The sequence below is a fragment of the Ictidomys tridecemlineatus genome, chromosome 3 (genome assembly GCF_052094955.1).
Source record: "Ictidomys tridecemlineatus isolate mIctTri1 chromosome 3, mIctTri1.hap1, whole genome shotgun sequence".
NCBI lineage: Eukaryota > Metazoa > Chordata > Mammalia > Rodentia > Sciuridae > Ictidomys > Ictidomys tridecemlineatus.
In genome coordinates this window covers 130985466-131010209 of record NC_135479.1, presented here as the reverse complement: position 1 = coordinate 131010209, position 24744 = coordinate 130985466, and the positions used below count along the sequence as shown (strand labels likewise).

Genomic DNA, 24744 nt, shown 5'->3' with positions numbered 1-24744 from the left:
GGGATCAGCTGTACTGATACTTCTGCATTTGCCTTATTGTACCCTGGAGTTCTTACTACTAGCAGTTTTTCTTTGCCCCAAATTGTTCTTAATCACAGACCCATTCCTGTAGATACAGCTCCCCTCTGTACCAGTTGGTCCATCCCTATTATGCTGTTGGTGATGACAGAGAACAGAGGATTGATCAAACAGCATTCATGGCCAAAGAAAGTCTTCACAGCATGACCATTGCTGATGTAGTAGTGCCTAGCCCTATGGTCCCTGAAGAGCAGGGCCAAGGATTCAATGCCTCCCACTGGACTAGAGCTGGAGATAATATTTGGGGAGAAATACTATCCATTTTGATTTGTAGGTCTGAGGGAACCGCAGAGATCCAGCAGGTCAGTGTTTCTTAGGTATCTCTACCCAGTTCTCTTTGGAGTAAGAATGCCTCCAGGGATTCAGGAGGTGTCCACCTAGATGATCTTTGTGAAAACAAAACTTGTCTTGTGGCTGGGGGTGTAGCTCAGTGGTAAAGTATGTGCCTAGCATGGATAAGGTTGACCCTTAATGTGCACACACACACACACACCAAATTATTATTTGATTGATGATTACAGTGCTGGGGATTGTGCCCAGGAGTGCTTAGACACTGAGCTACATTCCCAGCCCCCTTTCTTTTTTTTCCTTTTGTGTTTTGCATTTCGAGACAGGGTCTTGCCTAAATCAGCCAGACTGGTTTCAAACTTGGAATCCCCTGCCTTAGCCTCCCAAGTTGCTGGAATTATAGGTGTGGGCCACCACACCCAGCTAAAACTGTTTATTTTTAAACACTTTATGTGTTTTTAGCAATGCACTCTATCGTATATGTGTTTGCTTTAATGTAAAAAAATGTTTAAAATATTTTAAAATTGTACATGGAATTGATATTCCACAAAAATGAACTATATTCATGCTGTATTCTCAGCCCTCCACCCTGAATCCCTAAGAAGACTTACATCATCCCTGGAGAAGCATATTCAAGCTATTGATTGTACACACACAGGTATTAGCCAGTCAGCTCTTGGAAGTGGAGGTGTGTTTTCACATAAAGTGATAAAGACAAAGACAAAAGAACTAGGTATAGAAGCAGTGGCCTGTAGCTAGAGTGATAGTGATAGCCTCTCCCTGCTTTAGTCCCTGAGTTTGTAACCACTTGTGGGTTGGAATCTCTGGGATCCCTTTGTCCTGCCCTCAAGGGTGAGAACTTTGCTGACCTTAGCAGTCACAATGGCCCTGGGCTTCCTACTCGTTAAGTCCTTCTCAACTTTTACACCACTCCCTACAGCCCTAGAGAGGCCCAACACATTCTCCTTGTTGAGGGCTGGGGAAGAATCAGGCTTTCCATGGCCTTCTCAGAGCAGAGGCACCAATCTGTTTTCAGTTAAGAGTCCAAATGTTCAGAAGACTGTGTAGGTGAGGGGTCCATTTACCTTCCTTGTTCATGGAACAGGAGAGACCACTCTTGGTGTGCATGTGTCTCACTTGTATCAAGTCTAAATCAGACATGTGAGACCTTTAATCTTATAATTTTTAATCCATAGCCTTCATAAATGACCTGGGTTCACGATGACAGTCTAGTGGAAATAAACTTGAGCCAAGAGTTATGTCATTAGTTACAACTACTAACTGAGTCAAGCCTGTAACTTGATAACACAAGGAGTGACAGCTGACAGATAGTTAATCCCTACTACATAACCTCATCATGTGTTCCTTAAAATAGGGTTTAAAGCAACCACTATAAGACTTTTGGGGAAAAATCTCAAGTGGTTGTTATTTGGTGACCAAGCTAGAAAACCAGTGACTTCCTCCTGCCATCTCCCAACTTTAGGGTCCTAGTCTACCTTTCCTCTAACCCCCAGTGCTGGGTATTGAACTCAGAGCCTCATGTGTGCTAGGCAAGAGCTCTCCTGCTGAGCTACACCCCAGCCCCTGGTCTGCCTTCATGAGGCTCTCCTCTGTGAAGGTCCTGCACCCCTCAAGTCTTGTGTTTGACACGTTCTCTTCACTCTGTTATCATGCAGCTATTTCCAGACAAACCAGGGTAGGTAGGCACATTAATTTACGTTCTGAACTCCTGGTGTTGGAATGAAGTTACTAGAAATAACCACTTTTTGATGGCCACCTTGTATGTGCCATAGTGTAGTGGGAATTCCTTTTCAAGGCTTCTCAAAATGAGCAAGTGGTAGTATCACTTTCTATATAAATGAGTGTGAGCTTCCTGAACATGGCACATGAGAGAAAACCATGATCAAAGGGTTATCGCAAGCAGAGATGGTCAGCAAGACTTACTTCAGGACCTTCTGAAGCAACCACATGGTGCCTTGGGCTTGATTGGGTTTCACTGAGACACAGAGAAAAAGGACAGATTTTGGTCACACAGACCATTGCTGGGTTATCCTAAGTAGATTTTAAGTGTCTGCAACTGGTTGCTTTCTCATCCAAGGAAAGGAGGAGGGGACTGGTAATGATCTACATTATTAAGTAGTTCCTGGCACCTAGAGGTTGTTTTTAGCAGAACTCTCCAATGGGACAGTCTCTTCCACTCTTCCCTCCCCAAAAGTAGGAAGGGCTTGTCTTACTTGATTGAGTCAGGGTTTAAATTTAGCTAGGTCTCAGAGCCAGTATGTATGTTTTAAATGGTTATGGGAAATATGTCTCCAATTCCCATTTGAAATACACTATACTTGATTCATATTTTTTTAAAAAAATACATCTATATTCTGCCCAATTCTGCCAAAAAAATCAATTTATTTCTTGGTCATACTATGAACTCCCAGGATTTTTATCAAAGCTCCTCATAGAGCTTTGAATGTGTCAAACCAATTGACCTGATTTTGTACATTTCCCAAAAGCAAGTGTGCAAGAGCATGCACACACACACACACACACACACACACACAAACACACTCACACACATTATGACCCCACATTTGGGAACAATGTGAAAACAAACAAACTTCTTAGAAAGTTGTGAGGTGCTTAAAATAGTTTGCTTTTTCAATAATCAAGAAGCTTTTCCCATAAGACTTCTTGTTTGCGGTTATAAATAGAGGCGTGCGTATGTGTCCAGCATTGCTCTTCTGTAATCTGGGTGCTGAAGAGGATTCCTTCAAGAAGTCAGTTGTATTATCTTAATATCTAAGGTACAGCATGATCTTTTAATCCTAACTCCAAACTTAAATTTTATTTCATAAAACCTATCAGTTTGAGACTATTTCACATGAAAAGTTTCCAGTTAATCACTTTCCTTTAGGGATGGAATTTTTCAGCCTATTAAAGACAAACAATTAGATTTCCCCTTTACTACCAACTCCCCAAACACTATTTATATTGCCACGAGTAAATTTTTTTAATGGACTATGAAAATTACTCAAGCTGGGAGATGGGTACTTACAATCTGCCTGCTTTTATATTAAATTTTTTTTCATAATAAATGTTTAGAAACTGGAATTTATCTTTTTTTCCTCTCATGAAAAATCTCTTAGGATTATGGGGGTTTGGCCTTTTTTTCTTTCAGTGTCAACCCTTGGGCTGTTCGTGGAAGGTATTGGAAAAATAACTGGTTAAAACTGGTTAGATTTGGGATCTTAAAAATGTACATATTATTTGAATTCTAATTTTATTTTTTTCTTGGTAGTGGAGATTGAACCCAGGGACGTTTTACAGCTGAGCTATATCTCCAGCACTTTTTTTTGATTTTGCAACAGGCTCTCCTCACTAAGTTGCTGAGGCTGTTACTCCTCCTGCCTCAGCCTTCTGAGTTGCTGGGATTACAAGCCTGTGCCACCAAACCCAGCATGATTTCTAACATTTCTCCTGAGAATTTCCAGTTTGAAGCTATCTAAAAATTGCCTTTGAATGTGAATTAATATATTTTTAAGTGTGGAAGTGTGACAAATATGGTACAGTTGAAAGGAAAGAGGATGTGAAATGACACTTTGTCATTTACTAACTAAATAGTGCTTGGGGGTACATCACCCGTTTTTCCTGAGCTGGTTTCTTCAGCTATAAAATGAGGACAGTTCATGCTCTGCCAATTTCTTAGGAATCTTTCAGCTATTGTTTTTATTCATTGTGTGGTGAGTTATTCATTTCGCTAGTGCGCATCATTATCTGTTAAGCTAGGACTTGGGAATGTGCATCCATAGAAACAATCACACAGAGAATATAGCTTGTTTTCAAGTAGCTCATTCACATTTGGAAGGAGTACAAATATTCACAAAAAAATGAACAGAGCACTTTTTTTTTTAAAAGAGAGAGTGAGAGAGGAGAGAGAGAGAGAGAGAGAGAGAGAGAGAGAGAGAGAGAGAGAGAGAGAGAGAGAGAGAATTTTTAATATTTATTTTCTAGTTCTCGGCGGATACAACATCTTTGTTGGTATGTGGTGCTGAGGATCGAACCCGGGCCGCACGCATGCCAGGCAAGCGCGCTACCGCTTGAGCCACATCCCCAGCCCAACAGAGCACTTTTGATGACATTTTTAATAGTGTAAAATATGCCTAGTACTAGCTAAATATGTGTGTTGAAGGCAGCCATGAGAAAAAAGTGGTTCATCAAGGAGATCCATGATAGCATATCTAAATTCCAAAAACCTATAGGTCTTTAAACTTTCTATCTCTTTGCACCTCATCTTGACCATACTTTCTCACATAAATATGTTGTGAATAAAAAACTATACAGCTACTTAAACATATTTGTCCCACAAGTGGTACATGATGGATTCTCCTTTCAATAAGTAAGCAAATAGAACTTTATAACCCTTCTTTAACCTTCTACCCTTCATCCTGGTCCCCTTCATCTCTTCCCAAATGTAACCACCATTTCCTTTGGTAGCCACCTTTCCAGACCTTCCCTCTTCCTTTGCTTGTGCATGTACGTATCCTGGGAGAATACATAATGAAGCATCTGTTTTAATATCTTTTTTTTTTTTTTAAAAGAAGTATTGTCATACTAAATGAAACATTCTGCTTCTTTTTTCACTTTACAAGTCTAGGAGAACTTTTGACGATCTGGTTCATTTACTTTAGTACTGGTTTGTTTTACCGTTTACCTGTTGGTGGACATTTAGGTTGTTTCTAATTCTAAACAATGTTGCAATAGACATCTTTGTAATATCCTGTTGTTTAAGTAGACAAGAGTATTGTTCTAGGGTAGGTATTAAGAAGTGGAATTGCTGTGTCATAAATCATACTGGTTAATGGTAAGTTATTTTCCCAAGTAAAATGGACAGTTTTTCTCTCTGCAATTTCTTGCCTGGCTTTTCTGAGCCACATAGGAAGTTTTGCAGAGGAGAGAGTAAGCTAGAATAGACATTTCTAGCAAGCTCCCAGGTGATGTAGATGCTGCTGATCAGGAACTACACTTTTTTTTGGGGGGGGGGACGACCAGGGATTGAACTCAGGGGCACTTGATACTACATCCCCAGCCCTATTTTGAATTTTATTTAGAGACAGGGTCTTACTGAGTTGCTTGGTGCTGAGGCTGGCTTTGAACTCATGGTTCTCCTGTCTCAGCTTCCTGAGTCACTGGGATTAGAGGCATGTGCCACCATGCCCAGCTAGGGACCACAATTTGAGTAGAAGAATCTGGAGAATAGATCTTGCTCCAGCATGCTTCTGGATATTGCCTGGAATATACCTATTTTATGGGTATATGTACACGTGTGTTAATTCATGGATATAAGCCTGTTTCCTTAAAGAAGCTTTTTCTTTTTAATTTTTATTGTTGGTTGTTCAAAACATTACATAGTTCTTGATATATCATATTTCACACTTTGATTCAAGTGGGTTATGAACTCCCATTTTTACCCCGTATACAGATTGCAGAATCACATTGGTTACACATCCACTGATTTACATATTGCCATACTAGTGTCTGTTATATTCTGCGGCTGTTTTTTTTTTTTAAAAAAAAACAGTTTTTGAACTCTAGCTCCACCCGGAATGCTTGAACTTTTAGTTAGATACTATGAACATGGATGTCAAAATGTCGATGGTTGTTAAACCAGGTAATGGGTACACGTAGGTCTGTTACATATCCCTATTTATGTTTAGTTTTGTGGAAATGCTCTTGGTATATATTTGAAAATAGAAGGCAGTTTGAAGTCAGTTGTTCCTGAAGATTTTCAGCTTGGTACCTGCTGCTGTGCCTATTGTAGATTTCCTCTAGTATATAGTGTTACAGTGTTTTATTTTAATCAGTTGTATATTTGACTCATGTGAATTTTAATTTTAACATATTGAAAGTATTTTTAGCAGTCTAAAAATAACTGCAAAAAAGAGCGTTGTTCCATATCTGCCTACCTTAGCAACTGCAGTCAAATCCCCCTCAGCCTTACTCATTCAAGAGAGGATGACATAAAGTATGACACATACCATGATCACAGCGTGGTGTGTTAACCCTGGAGACACTTTATAGAACCTTCAGGGCAAGAATGCCTGAGGCTGATTGATTGGTGATTACCTGGAACACTCCTAAGCAGGATTTTGAGGTCTTTGCAGCAGGGGTTATCAGAAGAAAGTTCTTTGGTTAACCAACAATGTGTGTCAAGGTATAGTGAACTGGAGAATTATATCACATCTACTAAGTATGGTTGACTCTGGTTCACTGTGAACTTATTTTCTATTTGAGCAAACAAGATACAAAGAATTTAAATGATCTGCCTACGTTAGGTTTGTGATTAGTGTAAATGCTAGTATTTGAACCAGATGTCCTAATTTCTAAACCAGTTCCCTTTCTACCTTTCTATTCTGATGATGGGAATCTAACTAGGTCTTAAACATTTGCACGTTGAAGCAACTTGGTAGAGTGAAAAGAACCATTCATCTTTTAACTGGGTGAGATTGGGCAAATCTGTTAATCCTGTGAAAGTATGCTTTCTTCTTATGGAGACATCTGACTCTCTTTAACTTTGGCCACTAGGAAGCTCAGAGCCAAGTTTGTACCTTTATTGCAGCAATTCTGTAGTCCTCTTTGACCTGCATAGTTGGATTCTAATCCTACTCTTTTACCTACTCTGCTTCTGTATTGACCTCCTAATCAAATGCCATATATTCTTGCTCTGATTTATTCATTTCACTTTTATTTTACTGTTTTATTGTATGTCTTTACCATAAGCTGCCTCAAATATTTGTGAAACAGATGGTATATAAATAAAGAACATTGGAATGTTCGAGAAAGTTGTTGACGAGACTGACAAAGATGAAAATAGTGTTGTAGTTCTGAGAAATACTGATGGCTGTGACATCTGCTCTTTTTTCCTTCCTGATCCTCCAGTCTTCCTGATCCATCCATCTTGGTCATCACTGGTACTCCGAACCCGAACCCTCCTATGGCTCGAGCAGTAATCTCTCTTTCTCCAGCCTCAGCCTGCATCACAGATGCAGATCCATATTTCTGACTTCCCTCTTACTGGATAGCTATATCTGAATGTCCCAAAGGTACCTCAATTGAAACTGTTCAAAACTAAGCTCAGCATCCCTACCCCAAACCTCCTCTGCCTGGATCCCAGTTGTATCACCATCAACCTCATTGTTCTAATTAGTAACTTGGTATCATTGTTTACTTTTTCCATTTTCCAATCTTTCATATTTAATCATCTAAGGTATGTCACTGTAATTTATAAATATTTTTGGAGTCTATTCTCTGTACTCCATCCTTTCTGAAATGTTTTTTATTAGAAGTAGTTTTGTGAGGGGTAGTTTCTAAGTCTCCTTCCCTTTTCTTTTTCCATCACAACCCATCCTTTTTCCTAAAGCTGGGCACTCCCGTTTAAGTTAAAGTTCAAATTGCTTAGACCTTTCACTATATTTGTCTTTGCTGAGTAATTGGTCTTACGTTTTGCCATTCCCCAACCTTGCCCAGAACAACCTCCTTTCCCCTCTTCCTTTGGTGTACTCCAGTCTGCCTTTTAAGGCTTGGCTCATTCTCCTTCCTTGGACCACTCCAGGCTGCTGCTTGTTGCTTAAGATTCTATATACATCTCTATCACAGTTCTTACCACTATGATATACAGCTTAAGAAATAGCCTCCTCTACCTGATTGGATGATGTTTGGAGGGTCCAGAGTGTGATTTCTGGCTCTATCCATATTGCCAGTGTTGAGCTCCATACATGATACTGTAAGTGTTTGCTGAAAGAAGGTAACATGTTTGCTGAAAGAAGGTATCAAAATCCTTGGAACTCATTTAGAAAACACAAGTGATCACATTAATAATTATTACTAAATAACTTGTTGTATACTGTTCTAAATGCTTTTCATGTTTATCTCCTATAACTTCTGTGCAATCTTTCAAAGTCAGTCTTATTATTATCCTTTTCCTTAGTGTACAAATGAAGAAACGGAAGCACAAAGCTTAAGTAACTTGCCAGAGTTATCCAGACAGTAATAGAATAAGATTTGAATCCAGCCCTGTGTATACAATAAGATTTGAATCCAGCCCTATGTATACAATAAGATTTGAATCCAGCCCTATGTATATGTACTATCTCTGAGACTGACTTATTTATATCTATGGGAAGGCAGGGCTTGGTCCAGTTGTTATTTCTTGAAGTCGCTTTTACTTTCTTAAACTGATATTTTACAATAACGGAGAAAAACAAGATGACATCTGAAACACAGTGAATGTCATCAAAATCATGTAAACACTGTTTTAATCTCCTGATTCCCTGCCTTCTGCCCTGGACCCTCCACACTCTCCTCAGTTGTATGGACTAGAGTGAGAATAATGTAACAATTCTTTACCCTCTTGGAAGGCACACATTTTGGAGCTCCTCCATAAAAATTTTGTTGAGCACTACATTCAAGAGCAGCAGGCAGCTCTTATTCCAGGGGATCAAGAGATTCAGTTCTCCCCTTAACCAGCAAAGTTGGGACTTCTGAAAGGGCAGTCCAAAAGTGAGAAGAATTCCTGGTGAATGGAGCTGAAAAAGTATTTGCTTTTGTCGGATCACTGGCATGAGTGTGCTCAACAGGTTTAAAGTATGGCACAAGGGCTTTTAGAGCACTTGTTTTTAGAGCACTTAGCCTGCCAGAAAGTAAGATTGAGCTAATGAGTATCCATAACGTGTAAATAAAAAGGAAAAAAGAAGTTAAAGAATTAAGCCCAAGAAGTTGCATCAAGAAATTTCAGCAAGAAAAAGAAAGTGGCATAAAAATGACATGATAAAAAATTATAAAAAAAACTGCAGGGATAAGGCCAGTTGCATATTTATCTATTTGTGATGATGGTTCTTTTGCATTTATAAATCCCTTTGTGGGGATGGGGTTGTGGCTCAGTGGTAGAGCACTTGCGTCATATGCGTGAGGCACTGGGTTGGCTTCTCAGCACCATATATAGATAAATGAATAAAATAAAGGTCCATCAACAACTAAAACTATATAGAATGAATGAATGAATGAATCCCTTTGTGGTCTTAGTTCTAATGTTGGGAATTTAAACATTTAAACTTCCCCAAAGTCTGTTTTGTTTTGAACTATGTGATTTTATTTTTATTTATTTATTTATTTTAAGAAGTAAGCCTTTATTTCTTTGTTTTGCATATAAAGCTGAGTTGTTGCTTTTTGGTGATTAGTCAAAGAGACCAAATCCCATACCCTCATCCGACTCCCCCGACTCTTCCTTGGCTTCAACCTTGGCTGGGGCCGCAGCAGTAGTAGCAGCAGCCACTGAGGCAGCAGCCACAAATGCAGATGGATCAGCCAAGAAGGCCTTGACCTTCTCAGCAAGTGGGAAGGTGTACTCAGTCTCCACAGACAAAGCCAGGACCCTCTTGTACCCATTGATGATAGAATGGGGTACTGATACAACAGTTGGATAACCAATTTGCAAACACTAGCAACATTGCGGACACCTTCCAGGAAGCGAGAATGCAGAGTCTCCTCTGTGATGTCAAGCACTTCAGGGTTGTAGATGCTGCCATTGTCAAACACTTGCTGAATAATCAGCCCAAAGGAAAAGGGGGATATGTTCAGCATGTTCAGCAGGGTAGCTTCGATGGTTCCCACTTTGTCTCCAGTCTTTATCAGCTACACATCACTCAGGATTTCAATGGTGCCCCTAGAGATTTTAGTGGTAGTGCCTAAAGCCGGGAAGAAGGAAGTCTTCTTGGGCCCCAGACCAGTGTTCTGGGCTGGTACGGTGACTTCACATGGTGCAGTGGCACCAGCACGGGCAGCAGCTAGAACCTTATTGGTCAGCAGCATGTCCCTGATCTCAGTGAGGTCCTCCTTGGTGAACACAAAGCCCACATTCCCTCTGATATGAGGCAACAGTTTCTCTAGAGCTGGGTTGTTTTCCAGATGCCCTCGAATGGCCTTGCGCATCATAGTGTTTTTGCCCATCAGCACCATAGCCTTCCCCTGGAGGGACATTCAGATCTGCTGCATCTGCTTGGAGCCCACATTGTCTGCTCCCACAATGAAGCATTTTGGAGAGTCATCCAAAAGTTGGATGATCTTAAGGAAGTAGTTGGACTTACAGGTCGCCCTGTCTTCCCTGGGCATCACGACGGTGTGTCAGGGATTGCCATGCAGGGTTTAAAGACGATGTCACTCTCACGAGGACACCTGGCGAGAAAGGGTGAACTATGTGATTTTAAACACAATTTTTAAAGCTATACATTTGAGATTTTCTATTTCTAAAAATTATCTATTTTTTGTGTATTTCTCCATTTGAACATGTAATATGGGCTTGAATTTTGCATAGGAGCAATTTATATTTATTTAGTACTTCTGCCTGATCAATTAATCTGATAGATCACTTTAGCCAAAAAATGTCAGAATACTGTTGATGTTATAATAGTGATTTTTCCTCTTCACAATAACCTATTTTACTCATCAGGTAAATGACTTAGTAACAGGAATTGGGGCAGTGTTTAGGAGGTCAGCAGATGTGGACAGTATCTTTTGGCAATTTGTATTCTTCTCTTGTACTTAGAATGGGGTTCTGGAGGAGTATTGGTGATGCTTGGCCTCCTGGGTAACAGCACATATTTTGCTGCTTTTGGAAATGTGATTGGTACCATAATAAAGTCTTCAGGCCTCCCTTACACCTCTTGGTGTCCTAGTGGGCATCATTCACATCCTGGAAACAGGAAGCAGTAAATAATTTTTGTGCCCATTCAATAGATGACCCAGCCTCTGTTTTTTTTTTTTTTAATTTTTATTTTTTATTACGAGCAGATAAAAAGAGAAGGGGAGAAAGTGAAATGTAGAGATTGTCTCATTATAATGATAATAATGCAATGTATGAGGTGCTAATGAGGAAAAAGGGGAGATGAAAATCAGACACAGAGCATGAGAAGATAATTGAGAATAGATAACTTTGAAAATCTTTCAGGGACTGTATGAAAGGATAGGAAGGATCAAACTGCCAGGCTGAGCCTTTTCTCTTGAGCAAATTGAATACGTACACTGAATAAAACTTGACATGGGGAAAACTCTTTAAGAAAGATTTATAATAACTGTTATTCAGCAAACATCTTTGATTATCTGTTATTGTCCAGGCATGATTCTAGGTATTTGGGCTATAACAGGGAACAAAATAGGCCAAAAAAAAAAAAAAATCCTTGCCTTTATAAAACAAAACAATTTAGTGCAGAGAAATAGAAAATTAAAAAAAATAAAATATATTATTTAGAGACTGTAGGTTCTAAGTAATAAAAACATAATTAAGGAAAAGGAGTGGCTCTGATTCAATCAGAGATGGCCCCAGGGACAGAGTTGCAGGATATAAACAGGCCCCCCAGAGCCCACCCTTGGGGCTGCACTGGCAGCGAGAGCTGCGTAGAATCACATACTATGTCTACAATTAGCCCTGCACAGTTCCAGTTCCATTGTTTTCTTTTTCCTTTGGTACTCGGGTACTAAACTTAGTAGCTCTCTACCACTAAGCATTAACCCAGACTTCTTTAAATTTTTGTTTTGAAACAGGATCTTGCTATGTTGCCCAGGCTGGCCTCGAACTTGTCTCCACCTCCTGGGTCTAGTTGCTGGGTTTACAGGTGTGCTTCATGATGCTGTCTCCATTGTTTTCTTTCATTACAAAGAATAAATTTGCATTACAAATAAGATAATCAGATTTGAAATGTACCATCTTAAAAACACAGTGTGATATTACTTATTCCAACTAAGTAAATAGGGGGGGGCGGGAATGAGAGCATAGGAAGAAGAAAGAGATGAGCTAATTGATTGAAGTTTTTGAGAAGAGATGTTAGTGGGAAACCCTTGATTATCTAGAAGGTTTTTGGAAAGTGGACCATTTACCTCTTAAGCCAATGTTTTAGTCCTTCTGAAATGGATCCTTGAATCCCTTAAACGCAGACAAATGAACACAATTATAATGTTTACCTTAGGCTTATTGTAAAGTTTTGAAGGCCTGTTTGTCCCTATTTTTATAGCTTTGGGCTTCTTTGCTTCTTAAGTTTGTCTTTTAAGTGACTATTTCTTAAAAATTTTTAAAGCCTTTCCAGTGTCATCTGTTAGTCTCTTTCTGCAGTGCCAACTGTCTGTAGGGTCTCCTCCTCTCACAATTTATGTTTGCTGATTACTAAGCCACCTCCCATTGGGTGTCCCAGGTACTGTGGGAAACACAGAAGAGCAGAGGGTGAGCCTTGAGTCTGTAATTAGCATGTCAGGACACATGGACAAGCCATTTAACCTCACAGTCTTATCCATCTGTTACCATGGAATAAAGGCCCACAGGGTCATAACTCAGAGAGGAAATGAGATGTTTTGAAAATATTTTGCAATGTATAAAATATTCCGCAAAAAAAAAAAAAAAAAAAAAAGAAAAAGAAAAAGAAAATCTGCAAATTTAACCCACTAATAGTTCCTTCCACACACTAGCCTTAGGGTTCTCTGCTCTTTGATTTTGCCTCTTTTACCACGTCCTGTTTCTCCCTGAGAGAATTAGAGTTCCTTGTAAATCACTAGATATGCTCTATGGGGTGACTGATTCTATTTGACAATCCCAGATCCTTACTAGGTGGCATGCTGTGGAAGAACAACAGCATACATTTCATTTTCTAACATGCCTTATTGCCTACCACCACATCCCTCCTTATGAGATGTGAACTATTGATGAATGAGTGCAAGAGGGAGGGTGTCAGGGATCATTTCCCTTCCAGAGGTACCTGTACCTCACACGGTGTGTATTGGCCTCTAGTCCACAGGAGCTGAGTTTGGGAAGAAGAAAGTAGTGTTGGTCACTGTAGACAGTTGGCACTTCATTAATGATAAATTATGAAAAGATAGTTCAGTCACTCTTAGTTTGTGCTAAAAGGCAATAAGCATGATAAAGACACAGGCTTCTTGGTTCACGTGATTTTGTGACTAAAAGGACATTATTTCTAATCTTTTGAGACCATGGTTTGTCTATAAAATGGACTTGAGAACAAATCAAGGAAAAGCCTTTGAACTGAATGACCAACTCCTTTGGTCATTTGACCTTCACCACTTAGGAGTTACAGGGTCTTAGACATTTTTGCTGCCTCTTAATAACTTACTTTTTCTGAACTCAAGCTTTTAAAGGGGTTTATTGATCTACCCAAAGCCTCCAAGTAAAAGTGTGGTACTCCACCACTAGAGGGCACCGCTGCCTTGGTCACATGATCTGAACCTACAAGTTGCTTAATTTAAAGTTTCCTTCAGTACCTCACAGACTCATACTTAAAATTCATACTCTTCTTTTTTAAAAATAATTTGTTTATTTATTTACTGCACTGGGGATTGAACATATGGGTGCTGTACCAGAGCTGCATCTCTGGCCCTTTTAACTTTATTTTTTCATTTTAAGACAGGGTCTCACTAAGTTACCCAGGCTGTCCTGGAACTTGCAATCTTCCTGCCTCAGCCTCCCAAGTAGGTGGGATTACAGGCATGTGTCATCACACCTGGCTTCTCATTTACTTCATGTGTAAATATACACACACATATTCAAAATATGGATGTACTTAAATCATTAAATGACTTTTTAAATTAACTTAAATTAACTTTAAAAAACAATGGTTTAACATAATCTCTCCCCCCCCCATCATTATCTTATTTTCTACCAAGTTAGTCTGAGTCCTAGAGTAAAATTCTGCCCCAAAGCTTTGTGTTTTGTCATCAGCCTTCAGGTTAGCTCAGCGTCATTAACAGGAGAGATACTTAATGGGAAAGTATTCAACTTTCCTTCTTCCTTTTTCTGTAGAAGGTAAAGAGCTAAATAAATATTTATAAATTGTCACAATGCCACTAAGAATACAAAGCCCTTTTGTCTCTTTGCATTCAATCCTAAAGAAGTTCTTTTTCCATCGCCTGAGTAGAGAGATAAAGCAGCAGCCTCTTTTGTATTTTCAAGGGAGAAACTTTTTTTTTTTTGCACCAAGGCACAAAGATGTATGTAAGGTATGGGAATTTGATATTTATTCACATTTTTTCTTGTCTTTTTTTTTTCTTTTTTTGGCAGTACAGTGATTGAACTGAGGGGTGCTCTACCACTGAGCTACATCCCCAGCTCTTTTGATTTTTTTTCCTGTATCGAGGCAGAGTCTTTTTTTTAAAACATATTTTTAATTCTTGATGGACCTTTATTTTATTTGTTTATATGTGGTGCTAAGAATCAAACCCAGTGATTCACACATAGTAGGCAAATGCTCTACCACTGAGCCACAACCCCAGCCCCCAGACAGAGTCTTGATGAATTGTCTAGCCTGGCTTTAAACTTGTGATCTTCTTGCCTCAGTCTCCAGAATTGCTGAAATTATAGTCATGCACCAGTGCACCCAGCTGTACATTTCTGATTTTTTAAAAGTATAAATTCCTAGAAGTGAAATTTACTGGGTCAATTTTAAAAATATTGTATGATTATAATTTTTTTGGTACTGTGGCTCAAACCTATAGTCTCATGTATGCTAGGCATGCACTCTACTACTGTGCTATATCCCAGCTCCAGCATTTTTAAAGTAGAGGATATATTGATCAATGTTTCCCCATACACATTGCCATCATAGTGAAATATAATAAGAAATGGTTCACTGGGCTTGGTGGCACATGTCTGTAGTCCCAGATGCTTAGTACCAGCCTGAGAGACATTGTGAAACCCTATCTCAAAAAAAAAAAAAAAAGTTTAGTAGTCAGATAAAATTTTCTGTTGTTGCATACTTGTCCCATTTTTGGAAATCTATGAAGCATATATGCATTGTAAGACTCAGAGAAGTTTAGAAGTAATTTGGTGTTTCAATTTTCTTTGCTTAATTAAATAATCCTTTTTAAAGAGTAACATCTAATAATATTTTACGGAAATGGGGATTGTGTTTTGGAAGATGGTGGTGGTAACGGTGGGGTAGACGTGGAGTTTTTAAGAAATGCTCCAAATGTAAGGATTTCTTCTGAAAATAAGTTGTGTGTGTGTGTGATCTTAGATGTGGAGAACAGAATCATGGTAGCAAATTGGAAGTACATAGAAGTACATAGCAGAATAATTGGATAGACTGAAAAAACAGACCCCAGGTGAAACTTCTAGGAATTCCACAAAACTGGTCTGCCAGGGGAGCTGCAACCTCTGCCGCCATCTTGAAGCTTCTGCCAGAACTGCTCTGCCAAGATGGGAAACCACTGAGTTCACAATTGTGTGTCTCTACACTACAGGAAGTGGGGCTGGGAGTTTGTTTTCAATCCTATTTTAGGAAGGATGGATTTACACTATGGTGAACTATCAAATATGGAGAGAATGTTTAAAAGACTTTGGGCAGCCACATTTGGCAGACATCCAAGAAGACAGAATTGTGTAATGTGAATGCCTCAGGATGTAGGTCAGAAAACTGGGGTATAGCCCTGGCCTTGCCACTTAGCAGAAACATGACCTTGGGCAAATCTATTTTCAAAGTATTATGTCCCCACCTCTAAAGAGGACATAATCCAGAATTCCTATTGACGTAATTCACTGATTTGGAGTAAAGATAAGTCCAAGTAATAGGTGTAACATACCCGGAAAAACTATAAAGTATTGAATGGAATAAGTAAAAGATATTTTCCACATCTTAGGTTTGTATCTAGACCAGTGGTTGGCAAACTTTTTCTGTAAAGGGCCAGATAGTAAATATTTTTTGGCTTTGTAGGCCACATGATCTGTTTCATACCTACTCAATTCTGCAAAAGCAGCCATAGAAAATATGTGAATGAATGGCAGGACTGTGTTCCAATAAAACTTTATGGGCACTGAAATTTGAGTTTCATATAATTTTCACATCATGGAATATTATTTTTATGATTTTTCAAGCCATTTTTAAAAAGGGAAAAACATACTCAGATTGTGGACCTTACAAAAAATAAATCCAGCTGGATGGCTGGATTCACCCTATCAGCTATAGTTTGTTAACCCATGTGCTGCATCATTAACTTAAAATATTTTAAAATGTTGAGTTATTTTTGCTTTAATGTAGTATCACATAAATTTGGAGATTTATCTGATGGCATTGTCTAAATGGAGAATGTACAGTCTTTATCACTGTTTGGATTGCCCTTCATTGTAGCTTCCTCTTTGATGGTAGAATTAAATTAGCTTAGTGATCATGTATGAAAACATGGTCTCCACTTTTGTGAGAGCACTCTGTGAAGGATAAGTTTACTACACAGCCCTTAGCTTCTTAGAACCTCCATGATGTCTCCCTGTCATCTTCTTTGTCTTTGGTTTTGGGAAAGGGATGGGGCAATCGTGTACTTTTATGGGAAATACCATAGTCCCATTCCCATATCCATGCCCACAATGCCTGCTTTTTAAAACCACTCCATTTCCTCCTTTGGAATATTCTGTATTTAAGTGGGCACTTTAATTTTTTTTTTTTAATTTTGTGTGTTGCCGGAGTTTGAACCCAGGGCCTTGTACATGTTAGACAAATGCTTTACCACTGAGCTATACCCCAGCACTATTCTTTATTGAGGCTTACAATTTTGCTGCCTTATGGACATTTTTTTTTTCCAAGAGAACTTTTGCTGTTGCAATCTCATTATCTCTATTAGAAAACCAGAGCCAGAGTATTTTCCTTGTTCCCAAGTCCCATAGAGTTTCCTTCAGTCAACAGAAACCTAAGATAAGGTTTAAAAATAAGTTGGTGAAAGAAATAGTGAGTGGTATGAAGCAGCTATGGTGATGTGGTGGTTTAGAATTCCATGGTTCTCAGGCACCCATGCTTCCTGTCTTTTAAATGTATCCCCCTTGTTCCCTTCTAGGCGCCAATAGAATAGTATGTAATATATTTACCATTGACTTTGAGCATACTGGTAGAGAACAGAGAGGGTGGCAAATGAAATGGGGCAGCATGGGAGTGCAGGGGCAAGGAGTGGTCCCAGACAGAGGAGGGGAGGTGGAGAGTTTGCCTTCCCAGGTGCACCTGCCTCTTGCAGAAACAGGAGAAGCTGACAGGTCTCTGGAGGACAGGCTTCTCATTAGTATATGTATGTTCACAGGAGCTTTACCTTCGGAGCTGCTGCCATATAGACCAACTCTAGGGCTTATTGATTCAAAGAAACTATATTTAATTTTGCTTTGCATGTATCCCTTTTATTTGGGCTTTACTAAATATAGCTGGGTGGGAGGGAGGAAGGGGGAAATTGTGTAGAGCAGAAGTTAAAACTCGCCAGTGCTTTGGCAGCTTTGGGACAGAAAAATAAAACTTTAAACTTGCTTTCTATTTTGAGGCCATCACAAGATGTTTTGTGCTTACGTTCATTCTTAAGTCATAAACAGGGGGAGGAGGGGCTGGGAATTAAGCTATTTCTTGAAAAATATTAATTTGGAATTGAGTTAAAATTGGAAAGGAGGAGGAGGAAATAAAACACTGGACTCAGCCCATTTGTAAGCAGAGTAATACCTCATGGGTGTAGAAGAGACATGTAAATGTCCTTCCAGTTTGGGGGCCTCTGCTCCTTGACACAGGACACCATTGTCTCAGAGTAGAGAGCAAGGATGTGTGCTGAGAAGTTGGCAAGGAGAGCCTGTCAGTGAATTTTGACACAGGTCCGCATCTTGAGTTCTGTGATCTGAGTCAACATGGGCTTCTGACTAATAGGCAGGAGCTGTCATACTATGAGCTGTTTTATCGTAACATAATTATCACATACAAGATGCAGTCATTATCTATTTTTAGGAATCTTCCTTCTGAGAATTATGGAGAATATGGTCTCCAGAAAACTTTCCAATCCTATGAAGCAAGCTCTCTTTCCAAGATAGAATTCCTTCCTGGCAACCTGCTAGTGCTTTGCAGGTCATTCCCTCCATCTCTCTCTCAAGATTTTCCCCCCTTTGTTAAGTAGCAAGAGTGCTTTCCCCAGGCGACAGCCTTGAGCTTCCCCCTCAGGTCCCACTTGTCCCACAGTACCTATTTGTGGCTCTGCACAAAATAGTCAGGCTCTCTTCTGATTTATTCAGGTGCGGAAACAGTAGCAGAAGTTGTGAATGTGTGTAAGGAAACCTCACCTGGCCCCTTTCGTATCCAGAAAGTCCATATTTAGGACACTTTGTAACCCTGCCTTCCTAAGCATAGCCCTGATGATGTCACATTCCTGCTCTTTTAAGCCTTCCATTCTCCTGTACATAGATGAGAGACTGAAAGGAAATATACTGAAATAAGAGGAGCAGTTTCTTAAAAATGATGAGCTTCCTGGTGATACCTTCTTTCTTTCTTTCTTTTTTTTTTTTTTTTTAGTCTTTTTCAGTTATACAATTTTTAAGGAATGTGTTCATTTATTATAAAAAGTCCTGTTAAAAAATCCTTCACAGGCTCCCAGTTGCTGATTATAAATTCTCCCTCTGACATTCTATTCTGTTGTTGTTGTTTGATTGTTTGTTTTTTGACCATGCTGTTTTTATTTTTTGGGATGGGGTCTTGCTGTGCTGTCTAAGCTGGTTCTTAAACTGCTGGGCTCAAGGGATCCTCCTGCCTAAGCCTCCTGAGTAGCTGGGACTATCAACAAATACCACTGTGCCTGGCTTCCCTCTGACATCCAAGGTCTTTTCAGTATTGCTCCAGCCTCTCTGACATCACCTTCTCTCCGTCCTAAGCTCCTGTTGTCAGATACAGTTGCTGCTTTGCCTGCATGTGCCTCTTCTTCACCTGGCAGGTTTTTAAATTTTCCAAACTGACTTCGCCTTCTCTGGGAAGTATTTTTTCATCACAAACTCCTTCAAAAAGACTTGGAAATACGTGCCTGTGTACGTATACACACATAAACAACCAAAAACTAAAATAAATAAATAGAAAACAAAATCCTCAGTCCTACTTCCTAGAGATAACTGCTGTTAAAATTCAGATTTACCTCCGTTCTGCAGCTGTGAGTGGTCTAGTTATCTTGGATGTCTGTAATAGACTGTAGTCTGTATGATGTTGTCATTACTCATTCTTGCCTTATTTCCATTCTTGAATTTGAGTTCCTTTTCTGTAAGTACAGCCCTAAGAGTGACTTTTCATCTTTACAGCTGCTACAGGCTTTGAACATAGTAATGTTCACATAATAAGCAGTCCAAAGACACCTGTTAAACCAAAGGAGGGAGGTAAGATAAGCATGTCACTTAGACACAAATCATAGATAGTAACAAACAAAAAAATGATGGTTGCATTATGAATGTAATACTGAGTATATCTGTGAACACTGAGTCACAGGAGAATACAAAACTTTTAATAATAGAGATGTGTCTGGAATGGTTAGGTGATGAGGGACCTACCACGGTAAGGCAGTTTTGATACTTCACATGAAAGAGATTCAGCCTTTGGAAGGAAGAAGGAAAATGACGTGACTAGGTGTAAAACGGAGAGATATCTGTATAGGATCATTGATTCTCAACCCTAACTTATCTTTGAATCACTGGAGGATCTTTAAAAAAAAAAAAAAAATACCAGTGCCTGGGCTCAATCCCAGAACAGTTCAACTAGAATCTCAGGAGGTAAGCTTAGCTATTTAAAAGGGGGTGGGGGGATGTATTCAGGTGTTTCTAATGTGTATCCAGACTTTAGAACCATAACGTACTCGGAGAAATTTTCTACAAACAAAACTTCTAAAAAACAAAACTACTATAACAAAAGTAAATGTTTTGCTATAATATTGATGGAGAAACCAGGGGATTGGTTTCCCCTGAGGATGGGAGGCTTTTGGTGTAGGGGTAAGAATAGTTGGTGAATTTTGTTCTCTGTGTTATGTACTTTAAAGCATGGGATGAAATTCATTTGTTAGCTGTTGTTAAGAAAATAGCCCTTGTATATCTTAAACTGCCCAGACATTCCACTATCTCAGACTGCTTTCTCTTGGGGCAGTAGTGAAGTAGAAGCAGCCAGTAGGAGTTATCACACACACTCTATTATATTGAACTTCTCTGGAGATTTGACCCATATTCAAATACTGTCAAAACATACTTTATCTCTGGTATGATACATCCCACATTTATGCCTCAATCTAGTATACACGCATGCACGTCCGATGCCAACAAAACAAACACATATTTTTCTTCATGCAAACATTTGTAGTACCCCAAAGCAGAGTATCTATAGCAGTTTATCACATGGAAAAGAGAACCCTAGTGCCTTGCTCTAGCTGTCAAGTAGCCATGCACCCTAGAATAACACATTTTCCAATGTGTACTCTCTTGAATCGAATGCAAGAAATGTTATTTTGTTAAATGGTGCTTTCATGTTCAGAAACCCACCTTACATGTTGTCATACAGTAGTTTTAAATCCAAACCTAAGTGGTTTTGTTGCAATGGAAATATGTCAATGAATGCCTAGGATAGGGACGTGTAAACAAAATATGGATCTAAATTAGTTGATTAATCATTCTTTTCCTGAGTGCAGGAAAAGTTTTATTGAACTCTTATCAAAGGAGGAATGAATGTCCTCTATCTGTGAGGTCCTTCCTTGCGAAAGCCTGCGTTTTAATGGTACTTGGTACAGGCTATTTTTCTTTTGACAAGAGCAAAGCAACCAATACCACCAAATAAAATGTGCTCAATAACTAGCACTTTGGGAATAAATACTTCACACTTCTAACAGTAAAGTTGCAGTTCTTGTTTTCTGAAGTTGCTACACATACACACCCTTCACAGTAAATGTGGCAATTTGTTATTGAGGCACTAATCTAGGATCCCAGAGCGATACCTGCTATATGTCTCTCTTTTTTTTTTTCTCTTCATTTCTTGACTGTCAACTCTGCTAGGCTTAGTTCTCTAAACCATTAAATTGCGAATTTGTTCTTCACAGATCCTGCCCAACTCATGTATCTCTCTTTTGTGTTATAGGAAGGAATAAATTTCACACCTCCTCATTCAAGTCACCTTTAATGCATTTATACTGCTTCTTCACGCTTTAATAGGAGCCCAAGAACCACACTTTTGGGAATACTAGCCTAAGCATGTTATCAAAAAGAAAATAATCACACCCAGATGTGAGGTGTTCTCCTAGGCTTTCAGACAGGATAGGACAGTAACAGAATGGAGAAAACTGTTATGCTTTAAAATCTTTCCTGGTTCCAAAAGAAGTATTTGAGGTAAAGAGCAACAATACTTGAAGTACAGCTGGGCACCATGTCTCATACTTGTGATCTCTGTGACTCAGGAGACCGAGGCAGGAGAATTGTAAATTCAAGGCCAGCCTGGGCAACATAGGGAGACCTTGTCTCAAACTAAAAAGGGCTGGGGATGTAGCTCAGAGGCCAAGTGCCCCTGGTTTCAACCCCCAGTACTGCCCAAAACAAAACAAAACAAACAAACAAACAAACAAAAAACCCAACAAAACCTTTGAGATATAAGAAAAATGCAAATGAAGGTAGAATACTTAACTGAGGACAGAGGGATGTTTTGGTCCGGAAAAAACATATGATAATAGGCTATACTGTTGTACAGGGTTGGTTGCAAATTCAACTCTCAGATAATAGCTCAAGCAGAAAGAAAAAGCTGATTCTCTCCCACCTGCTGGGAAATGGTGTTTACCCTCCAGAGTATGCTCCTGCCTTGATGGACCACAGGGTAGCAGGGAGGGTGCAGATCCCCCCCCAAGAAATTTAAATAGTATGAGTATGAATGTCCAGCAAAAGCAAAATCCACAGAAAGGAAAACCAACCACTAGCTTCCAGGGTGAGTAGGAGGTGGGTGACTGCTGGTGGGTACAGATTTCCTTATGGGGAAAATGTTCTGAAGTTAGTGATGGTAATTGCACAGCCTTTTGCAGTATACTAAAAACCATTGAATTGTACATTTTAAATGATGAATTTTATGGTATATAAATTATATCTAGAGCTCTCATTTTAATTTTTTAAAAAAGAATACAGTTGTAAAAGATAGTAAAATAACATTCTAGTGGGGAAAAAGAAACAGTTGAAGAGTATAAGATTTGTGTCTTCTGAAAGATGCATCCATCTCAGGGGAAGTATCTCAGCTGAGGTACTGCTTCCAGGGGGTTTGGGTTGTATTGGATAGAAATTGAACTAGCAGTCTAAATTTTTTTTTTTTTTTTTATTGTGAACATTCAGTTTTAGACCAACGGTTGAAAAAGATGATAAAATTATAAGAAAACTGGGAATTTTGAACACTGAGGATATACTTGTTAATATAAAGGCATTATTCTGAATGATCTATGTATGATAGTGATTTGTTAAATTTTTTTAAATCCTCATCTTTTAGTAATATATACCGACGAAGTATTTGTAAATAAAATGCTATAAGATCTGGGTTTTGCTTTAAAGTATAGATGAAACAAGATTGGCTATATATTGAGAACTGTTAAAGCTGGAGTAATTACACCATCTCTTTACTTTTGTGTGAGTTCAAAAATTTTCGTGACAAAATGTTAAGACAGATTTTATCATTCTGTTTTCACTACAAAAAAAAATCTAGCAGCATAGCTGGGGTTTTTGCTCATGAGAAATTATGCTATTTGCAGCACTTGTCTCATTTGCTGATTTATGGATGGCTTCTGAGAGATTGGAAGCCTGGGTACGGGCTCCAAGTCACATGTATAAGTAAGCATGAAATTCTAGTAAGGTCATCCACAGCTTTTCAGCCTCCCTTGTGCCCTCAGATACTGCTCATGAGGTTGTAGAAGGAATGGTTGCAGCTCTAAAGCAAGACAGAGGAAAATGCCTGACTCTTAGTCTCTCAAGGGGGTGGAGTGAGGTTTGTCCTTTACAGGTTTTGTCTCCTGATTTTCCCTGCTCTTCAGTGGGATTTTAGTGCTCAAGTTCTTAAATTTAATGTTTTCCTTGGGAATGGAACTAAATTTTTTTGCAAGATGCTGAAGAATGGCACTTATCCTTGACTTCCTATAAACTTGAAACCCACTCAACTATTCATGGGTACTCCTGAGCCTGGAGGAGTAGGGGAGAAGTTGACAATGGTACGTGCCTGCGAGTGCATGCCAGCTTCAGTTTCAATATATATATATATATATATATATATATATATATATATATATATATATTTTTTTTTTTTTTTTTACCAGTTATTCTTTGCTCTCAGGAGAGGCTGAAACTAGGCATTGATATTTGCCCTACTTCCTTCCCTGACTCTGAAAGCTGGAACTCTTAGTCATAGTAATATTTATTACATTGATATCTCAGGTGTAAAATTACACTGAATATGTAGCTCATTTATAACCCGAACATTCTTTTTGCTTGTGTGTCCACCAGTAAACTAGGTGTGGCCTCTTCACAATGGCCTGCTTGATGCTGATTTCTTACACTGTTGTTTTTTAAATTCCTGGCATTGCCTTCATTAAAGAACTAATGCTGGTTTGGGGAACAGTATTGGCCTTCTGGGTGTTTACAGGTGATTTATCCCAAGATAAAGCAGGTGAAAGTATTTTGAAATGCAGTTAAATGTTCTGCCATTGATGTATATCCCCCAAAGCAGTGTTAATTTTTGAAAACATCAAGTGTCTATGAGGATGATTGGAGATAAGTATTTTACTTAGTAAATGCTTTAGGATATTATTGCTTGTAATGTCAGTGAAACATCTTAGTTTCCACATTACCTAGACTTAAAAAAAATACATATATATGTTGCAGATGGACACAATACCTTTATTTTATTTTATTTTTTAATTTTTCTGTGGTGCCAGGGATCAAACCCAATGCCTCATTCATGCTAGGCAAGTGTCCTACCACTGAGCTGCAACCCTGGCCCCACATTACCTGGACTTTAATGACAGACCAGAGTTCCAAGGCATGGGGTGGTCTTATTTATTATAGTCACCGTACTTCTCTCACTGAGTCATGGTCTCCCTTGAAATTTTTTTTCTTTCTTTTTTTTTTTTAAGAGAGAGAGAGGGAGAGAATTTTTTAATATTATCAGCGGATACAACATCTTTGTTTTTGTATGTGGTGCTGAGGATCAAACCCGGGCCGCACGCATGCCAGGCGAGCGCGCTACCACTTGAGCCACATCCCCAGCCCCCCTTGAAATTTTCTTGTTGGATATGCAGCGGTGCTAACAGTGTCCAACCCTACAGATACCACCACTGCCTACTAATCCTCTCCTTTAGCCATAGCAATAGCTTAACCACTTCCTGAACATCTGTGCCAAACACTTTACATGTATTATCTCACTTAATCCTCAAAGCAAACCCTGTGAGGTAGGTGGCCCTGTCCTTGTTTTACAGAGAAGAAAAAAAAAAAAAAAAAAAAACCCAGCAAGGGCAAATGTCTTTCCACACAACTAGTTAGTAGTAAATTAGAAATCAGACACAGGTTTTCTTGGTTCC

General features: G+C 39.0%; 1 protein-coding gene and 1 pseudogene across 2 annotated transcripts in view; one reads left to right on the top strand and one right to left on the bottom strand.

Moving 5' to 3' along the window:
- Igf2bp2 (insulin like growth factor 2 mRNA binding protein 2) overlaps positions 1-24744 on the top strand; it is a 151213-nt gene that overhangs the window by 35029 nt on the left and 91440 nt on the right. The gene's annotated exons all lie outside the window — the stretch shown is intronic.
- Positions 9522-10585, bottom strand: LOC101976357 (large ribosomal subunit protein uL10 pseudogene; annotated as a pseudogene).